The following is an 8,825-nucleotide window of genomic DNA, read 5'->3' as shown; positions in this document are numbered from 1 at the left end:
ACAAAAAAATGTGCTTTTCAATTATACATTTATTGGAATGGGTTTCTTTGGCAACAGTTAATGCACAACAACTGTCAATACAGTTGTTATACAGTAGTTGTGTGTTCTGTCAATCCATATCTATAAATATATTGATCTTGAAAGCTTTTATGTCCTATTGAAACCCACCAATGCATTTTTGTCCTCTGTAGTGGACAAGAGTTCCACAGCTTTGCTTAATAAATGAAATTAACCCTTTCATGCATAGTGGTCACTACAATGGACAGCAATGCATTTTGTCCTCTGTAGGGGACAAAAGTTTGACAGTTTAACTTAAAAAATACTGTCCATTGCAAAGGACATTCCATTAAAAAAAAAAAAATCAATCAATAAATAAAAATAATTTTTAAAATGTATCTGAAAAAATTGTTGCATTTTGCAGTTTCCTATCAAGACAATTTTTTAATGTAAAAAAAGCTAAAAGAGTCAATTTCCTGGGTGTCAGGAGGATATTATCTTCATGAAACGAGTAATAACTAGTATTAGAGTATGAAAAAAATGTGAGGAAACATATGATTAGCACTCATTAAAAATGTTTTTATGTCATAGTTTTCACAGTATATCACTTTCTGATGATGAGTTTTAAATGCACGTTTCTTTGCTTCAAAAATTAAAAGCATGGTGTCCAGCTGAGTGAACATTTTTGTAACTCCATGAAAAATTGTTTCATAAAAAAATTTCAATTGCATTACTTTTTTCATGCCTAAAGAGGAATAAAAACACTCAAGAAAAAAATATTGACTAAGGTTCTCATAATTCATGCATGAATGGTTTAAAAAACAAACACTGTCCACTGCAAAGGACATTCAGTAAAGAAATTAAAATGAAAAATGTTTCTAAAAAAAAAATCCTGAAAATCTGAAAAATAAAAATAAATCAATATTCAGTTTTTCTGTAGAAATTGTATTTCTGTTTTTAATGTGGATTTTCCTGCGTCGCCCTTAAGAACCTGCCCCTTCTTCTGATTGGTCAGCCCGGAGCCGACGCCTTCTGACGTTCATCCAATTACTGTGTTCTAATTGGCCGGATCCGCTGCGTCGTCCTACTTAATCCTGTGGTTTTCAGTGCCCGTCATTCATCCCACATGAGGGGAAGTGTCTCTTACCGACATAGAAAGTGACAGAAGGACCAAGTTTACGAACTAGACCAGACACGTAAACCTTCACCCATGGATCCTCTGGTGGCTGCCATCGACCAGGGCACGAGCTCGACCCGGTTTCTGGTGAGTTTGGTGAAGTTAGTGCAGGTTAGTTAGATGTCAGCTGTGTCACAGTGACAGACAGGTTTACTCATAAGCCAGGGGTGTCAAACTCAGTCTGCTTCAGGGGTCATATCTAGCCCAATTTGATCTCAAGCGGGCCAGACCAGTAAAATAATGACTTAATAACCTATAAATAATGACAAATCCAAGTTTTTCTCTTTGTTTTAGTACAAAAAAAAACCAATTAAATTATGAAAGTATTTACATTTTACAAAAAGATGTGAATAACCTGAAAAAAATAGAAATTTCATTTGAAAAATTAGTGCAATTTGAACAATATTATGCCTCGACTTATTATTTATACATGTGCATTACACACAGTGTTACATAAACATTTGGTAACAGGCAGAATATTGTTAAAATTTTGGAGTTTGGAACTAAAATTTGAACAATTTCTACAATATTACATCTCTTATTATTAACACAACAGATCACAGTGGATCCATAAATGCACCAAACATTTAGTAACAGGCAGAATATTGTTAAAACTGCACATTTCAGGTTGTTCATCTTTGTTTTTATTTATGTATTTATTTGCATTTTATTTTGAAAGAATAGTTTTGTAAATGTAAATATTTTCACAGTGTAATGTTATTTTTTTCACTTCAATTTTTTCCACATAATTTTTCACAAAGAGAATTTGTCATTGTCATTATTTCTAGGTTATTGTGATTGTTATTTTTACTGTAGATCACATTGGTCTGTATGTGGAACCTGAACCAAAATGATTTGGACAACCTTGACTGTTTCGGTTAATTTTTGCACTTTCATCCTGCGAGCCAGAATGGAACCTTTGGCGGACCAGATTTGGCCCCTGGGCCCCATGTTTGACACCTGTGTCATAAGCCTTCAGCATTTAACTACTCATGGACACGTATTCACTCATTTTCATATTGTCACCTTCCTAAATGTGTTAGTCATTTTTTGAGAAACATTACTTTTTTTCACCTGTGTCATCAAAAATTCATGAAAAATCTCAATTATTTACACCAAAACATTATACCAAAACAATATATTCTGATGTGCTTTTGGTGACCTTGTCTTTTGTTACAATGCTATAGATGATAAACCAGATAAACATGTCAACACTGTTATTCATTATGACTGTAAAGCTTACATGTTCATTTGTTATAGTAGTTTTCTCACACGTAAGCTGGTATTATTTTGTTGTCATGCTGCTAGATCATCTCAAACCCTTATTCACCAATATTTGAAGGTTTATTCATTAGAATCCTTTGATAAATTCCTTAAAACTAACATATAAATCTAACCACTTTAAGACGTAAAACAAGTAAAAGAAGTTAAATTTTAATAGAATTGTTTTGGGCTATGACAAGCACATAAATACTTACATGTAACAAATGTGTACTTAACATGAGTATTCTATTTTCTTGAAAATGCTGATTTAAATAATTTTTTACTTGCTGTACCAGAACCACCTAAGATTCTCAAGTATATAAAAAAGTGTGCAACAGGACATACTTTCTTGAACTCAAGTACTTCCTTCATTGAATGAGCTGACTTAAAGAATTTGTATCTCAACTCTGAGAAAAACAATTAGTGAAAGTTTCGTAAAATACAACAGCATTTCTTCAAAAAGCATACAAAAAATTATGATTAATCAAATCATCAGAAGCATTCGTATTTTAAACTGCAACTGTGTGCACTCATCAGTCATCTTGTTCCTTGGAAATTCATGGAAACCATGGTTCAAGTCTTTTTCTTGCTCAGTATAAGCTGAATCATCTTAATGAGAATAAGTTAGATATAGTTCATGAAAATGGGATGACTTTTGTAAAACAAAACTTTCTTGTCAAGGATATTTTTCTTTATAGATTAAAAAAAATGAGAACAATCCTCTTTTTGCAGTGTGTACCGTTATACTCTTTAGCTGTATATTTAGTCCTATAAATTCAGTAACTATAGTAGCCTAATAATAAATGAATGCAGTTCAACTGTTTAACCATGTGTTTACTTGTTGTATCATGTACTTTATTTTATGGTTTCAGGTATTTACGCATAATTTCAATTTTCATGTTAGCTCAGTAATCCATCATCTATAATTTTTAGTAAGATGTATGAGTAACTAAGGCATTATATTTAGTTACATCATCATAAAGCACTTCTACAGGAGTGCAACCGATTTAATAATCCTGTCATTGTACATGTATGAATTATCAGCCTAGTACTGTTTCAAATCAGTGTTTTTATTTGATAGTTTTTTTCTCTTTTTACTGACAAGAACAACGTAAAAACCCTCTTTTACCAGTCAAAACCCCACCTAAATTACCATTGTCATGTTTCATGTTTAATATACTAAGTTATCTTTATTACAAGGCTTGTGCATTTGCAGTGAAAATACAGAAAACAAAACTATAATGTCAAACATGTAAGACACAGAGATTTACCCTGAAGAAGAAAACTGAAACTGTTGTGCTAAACAAAAGCAGGATGTTGCAAATGAGGAGTTTTGTATGACCTTAGAGTGAGTCACATTAAACTAGTCAAAAGTACATGGAAGCAATGAATACTGTAAGTGTAGGTGTTGTGTGGTGTGTGTGTGTGTGTGTGTGTGTGTGTGTGTGTGTGTATTGTGTAAAAATGAATCCTCTTTTAGTGAGAAATGATGAGTGACATCAGGCTTTGTCAAATAGGTCAACTGGAAGATTCAGACTTGGCACTGAATTCAACATTTTGGTCAGGGTTTAAAGAGTTTAGCTGCAACTAATGATCCTTTTCTGAGGGTTTAATTAACTAATTGCCAGAGCTGGCAATTAATAATATATTACGTAACAATATAAAAGATGCTAAAAAAAACTACAGTGGTAAACATAGTCTTATTGTCCACGTCAAAGTCAATAAAAGGAGATAAAAGGACCAGTTAAGAAGAATAGTTATAGGAGTTCAACAGCAGTAGCAAGGATTTTCTGTGGGAAAACTTCTCAAAATGTGCATTTCTCTCCAACCATAACACTGTGGAGTGATAAACATACACAAGGCCCAGCTCATTAATTGTGATTTAATTCTCTTGTTCTGTAGTAGTGTTGTATAGGCCTATGGTTTCCACCAGCCATATACAATTAGGTGAGGCCCATGGAGGTTTTTCTCATCACCTGAACTATAAAGAAGGGGAAAAACTACAGAGATTTCTCAATTCATACAGTCATGAGAAAAAAAAAATGGTTTCATGTATCAAGACATTATAAAAAATCATCCAGTCCTCAACAACAAGCATCAAACAGCAGATTCTGCTTTGGCATCATTTGTTAAACGAAAATGAAGCCAAAATGGAGCGCTTATGTGACTTCTGTTTGTGGGTAATCCTTCGAACTGTAGACTGATGGTCTTTTAAAAGGTCTTCAATTCTTCCCAGATTAATAGGAAGCAGCAATTGCTTGTCAAAGTTCATTCTCTTGACATTCTGTTTATATACACTTGAATGCCCCAGATCAGCAGTTTGTTAAAACCTCTGCTTTTATTGAGGAGGTCCTACTTGCTGATGATCGATAACTCAGTGCCCAGCTGCTGCTGACCCTCTTCATTTCTATGGAAGCAGTAACAGTATTCTTAGTTTGTCACAATCTGCTTCTCCATTTTGTCTTCAAACCAGGGTTTTCCTTCAGTTTGCAAAGAGCTCAGGTACTGGAATGGCGTTTTACTGTCATTATTTAACTAGACACAGTGCATTTTTGCATAATCTTGTGGTATTTCAAGCAAATATGAACATAACAAAATGAAACTTTGCTGGAAATTATGTTTTCATTTCTTTAAAAGTTGTGGGAAAGTTTTAGAACTTTACTTACAGGAATGTTGTGGATCCCAGTTTTCAGCTCAGAACCAGTTAAAGATTTATTTGTGGCAGTAATGTTTGACATCAGCTCAAAGAGAAAACACCATAATCTGCACACAAGGCCTGTTTCCCATCTTTAGACTTTATTTTCTTAAAATTACTGATTGTATCAAACTGTAGTGGTCCAGAATTCATTTATCTAATGCAATCGGATGTTATGACTGCACTGCGTCCTTGGTGAAGTAAGCGCTGGGTGAATCCTCATCTGCTCTGCAGGTCATGCACAGAAAAGGTTAGTTTGAGGTTAAACTTTAACATAGAAGGTTGTTTTTAAGGTTCAGTGTAAATTGCTATCAGACTGTGATTAAGTCAGCTAAATACCTGAGCAAAGCTGACGCAGGTTTTGTCTGTTTGATTTTTTTCGCCCCCAAATAAAGTGTCATATAAGACTTTATTTGATGGTATTTTTGCAGTCATTCAGGAAAACACAATTTAATCCTTTGACAACACATACTATAAGGAGGAACTGTATTATAAAGGGGTCATTTGTTTCATAGTAATTGAATTGTCTGTGTTTTATTTGTGTGCACTATCACCTGCATTTCCAGCTGTGTCTGCAGATTGTCAATATTCAGGTTAATGGAGAAGTGGGAAACTTTAAAGCTTTATTTTTTAACATTGTGAGACGCTCTAATAAGCAATATCTCTGTAAGTGAATAAGAGTGATCATATATGAGCTCAGACTTTATTTTTTGCTTTACTTTGTAGAGTTGGAGAAGTGGCACATGATGAACATACGCGTTTTAGATCAAAATCAGCTTTTTGTGGATTATTTAAAGTAAACTTATCTGAATATTTTTGAAGGGTAGCTGCAGGCAGGGATCATCACAGGAGACATGCAGATTCCTTAACTTGTGGCTTAACAAACAATAGGAGATGTTGAATGTGTTCCCATAAACAGTGTCAGTGAACGATGATTCACCTTGTGCATGATCTGACCCGCTGCTACGGACTGACTATCTTTTATGAACAGGAGAGATCATTTTTGTCTAATGTCCAACTGTGTGAGTTGGACTCAGCCTCATGTCTCTCCTTTCAGGGTCAGTTGGGTTGGCTTTTGCCCTGTGTTGGAGTCAGTGACCTTTTTAAAGAGAATCATGAAGAGCTCAAGGTTGCAGCGTGATTGTGGGTCGTCTGCACTGAGCATGCTCAGATGTCTATGGAAAGAACAAGGCTTAATCTATCAGCACGTTTTGAAATTTTTCCTATTGAGCAAATGATTGAATATCTAGGAATTTTTAAAATTACTCATACATTCAGAATGCTCACCACAGACATGTCAGGGTTTAAAAGGGTTAAGTTAAAGTAAGGAAGCATTATCAGCAAAATGATAACAAATGATTGCTGAATGAACTCAGAAAGACTAAAAATGAAGGCAGGTCATGGAGTAGAACCACATCCTGGTCACATTTAATGAAATCTGATTGAAAGTGGTTAATTACAGCTGTCGTTCACGTCTGAAATACAAAAAATCAGGGTGTCAGTGGCATCTGCAGCCCTGAAAACACAGGCAAGGAGTAGATGCAGAAGTCTCAAGTCCGCTTAGACCCCTTGATTACAAGTGCTGAAAGGAAATCCTGGAATTCTGCCATGACACTAAAGAACTATCAAGTGATGCCGCTTAAGTTGGTAACTACTCATACTACACTGTAAAAATACTCTACTATAGGAAAGTTCTGGATCACAAACCCAATAAAAAAAATAGGCATTAAGTAGTAACAGCAGAGTGCAATGAATGAAAAGTAAAACTAGTCAATGTGAAGCAAAATGTTCCCTGTCAGTGTTATACTAGTATATATGATATTTTTTGGATTAATTTTACTGTTGTATCTACATTTTACTGTTGTACATGTTTTAGGTTGAGCTCATTTGAACATTTTAGATACTGCTGGTACTTTAATCTACAGCATGTGGCATATTCTATAACACAGGTGTCAAACATGCGGCCCGGGGGCCAAATCCGGCCCGCCAAAGGGTCTAATCTGGCCCGCGTGATGAATTTGTGAAATGCAAAAATTACACTGAAGATATTAAGAATCAATGGTGTCAAAATCATTTTAATTCAGGTGCCATATACAGTCCAATTAGATTTCAAGTGGGTCAGACCAGTAAAATATTATCATAATGACCTATAAATAATGACAACCCCAAATTTTTCTCTTTGTTTTTTTTTGTGTAAAAAAGTAAAATTACATGAGAATGTTTATATTACCAAACAATACTTTTACAAAAATGTGAATAACCTGAACAAATATGAACAAACAGAATGTCTTAGAAAAGTAAATGCAATTTTATCAACATTCTGCCTGTTACTAAATGTTTTATGCGATTGTAATGCACATGTGTAAATGATAAACTGATAAACTGATAAATCGAGGCAGAATATTGTTAAAATTGCACTTGTTTTTCTTAAGACAATTCAAGTTGTTCATGTTATTCCGATTTTTAAGGAAACTTTGTGATGTAAACCTGATCATAATATAATTTTACTTTTTTTACTGTTATTATTTCACTGGTCCGGCCCACTTGAGGTCAATTTGGGCTGAATGTGGCCCCTGAACAAAAATGAGTTTGACACCCCTGTTCTATAAGATCATCCTGTTTTTTTGTTTGTTTTTTTTCTGAGAAAGACATATTTCTTAAAAAAAAAAAAAATCAACTTTTCTCACGTTCAGAAAAACCTGCTGTTGTTTTAGTGGAATAAAAAGTACAATATTAGCCTCTGACATGTTGGAGTAGAAGAAAAAAGCTGCATAAAATTAAAATACTTAAGTAAAGTAAATTAAAGTAAAGTAAAGTAAAGTAAAGTAAAGTAAAAGTTAAGTAAATTCTGCTCATTGGTACTTTAGTACTTGGTTGCATTCCACCTGTAGTGCTGTGTTCATTCATATCACCCAACAGTAAAGTGTATATCCGTTCTGCTGTGTGGACAGGAGGTTTATCCTATTACCTGATTAGAACGGATGCTGACTTCTGTCTGACTGCAGGACACAGTTACTATAATACCGCATATGAATTCCTGCATGTTCTTCTGTCGTCCCTGCGTGAACCTCACAGCTGGTGTTTATAACAGGTTCTTCACCTCCAGTATTGTAGTAATAACCTGTCTCCTCTTTGCCCTACCTGTCTGTTTGTCCCCTCTTATCTGCTCTTCTTCAACATATAATAAAACCTACGCCTTGTGTGCCTCTTTAAGCATTTCTTCTACCCGTCTCCTCTGTATTCCTCATTCTTCTCAGTTCTCCGTTGCTTATGTGCTCTTTTTCTCTTCATAGGTTTTCAATGCTAAAACAGCCAAACTGATCAGTCACCACAAAGTAGAGATCAACCAGAATTTCCCCAAGGAAGGGTGAGTTCCTTCAGCTTTGTATCACAGACAGTGTGTGTTCAGGCCTGATTCCCATGCATTATCCAGAAAAATAAAGCCTAAACAGGAGATGCATTGCAGAATGTAATGATAGGCCTTTCCTTTCCTTTGGTACAGTCCTGTGCAAACGTCCAAGTCCAACAGTAGGTTTGTTGGTTTAGTACATTTCTACACATATGCATTTCTAAGCCTCTGTATTAACCCATAAAGATTGAAACATCCCAAACTATCTACTGATCTAAACTGTTTAATACCTGATGATCCACTAATCCTATCAATACATGTAAATAATTGGTATAAAAAGCAGT

At 34.7% G+C, this 8,825-nt stretch overlaps 1 pseudogene; it reads left to right on the top strand.

Moving 5' to 3' along the window:
* Positions 1 to 1,112: 1,112 nt before the first annotated feature.
* The window catches only part of LOC115412297 (glycerol kinase-like), a 39,028-nt pseudogene continuing 31,315 nt past the window's right edge, over positions 1,113 to 8,825 (top strand).

This window comes from Sphaeramia orbicularis, chromosome 21 (assembly GCF_902148855.1).
Source record: "Sphaeramia orbicularis chromosome 21, fSphaOr1.1, whole genome shotgun sequence".
NCBI lineage: Eukaryota > Metazoa > Chordata > Actinopteri > Kurtiformes > Apogonidae > Sphaeramia > Sphaeramia orbicularis.
This window is presented reverse-complemented; position numbering and strand designations above follow the sequence as displayed.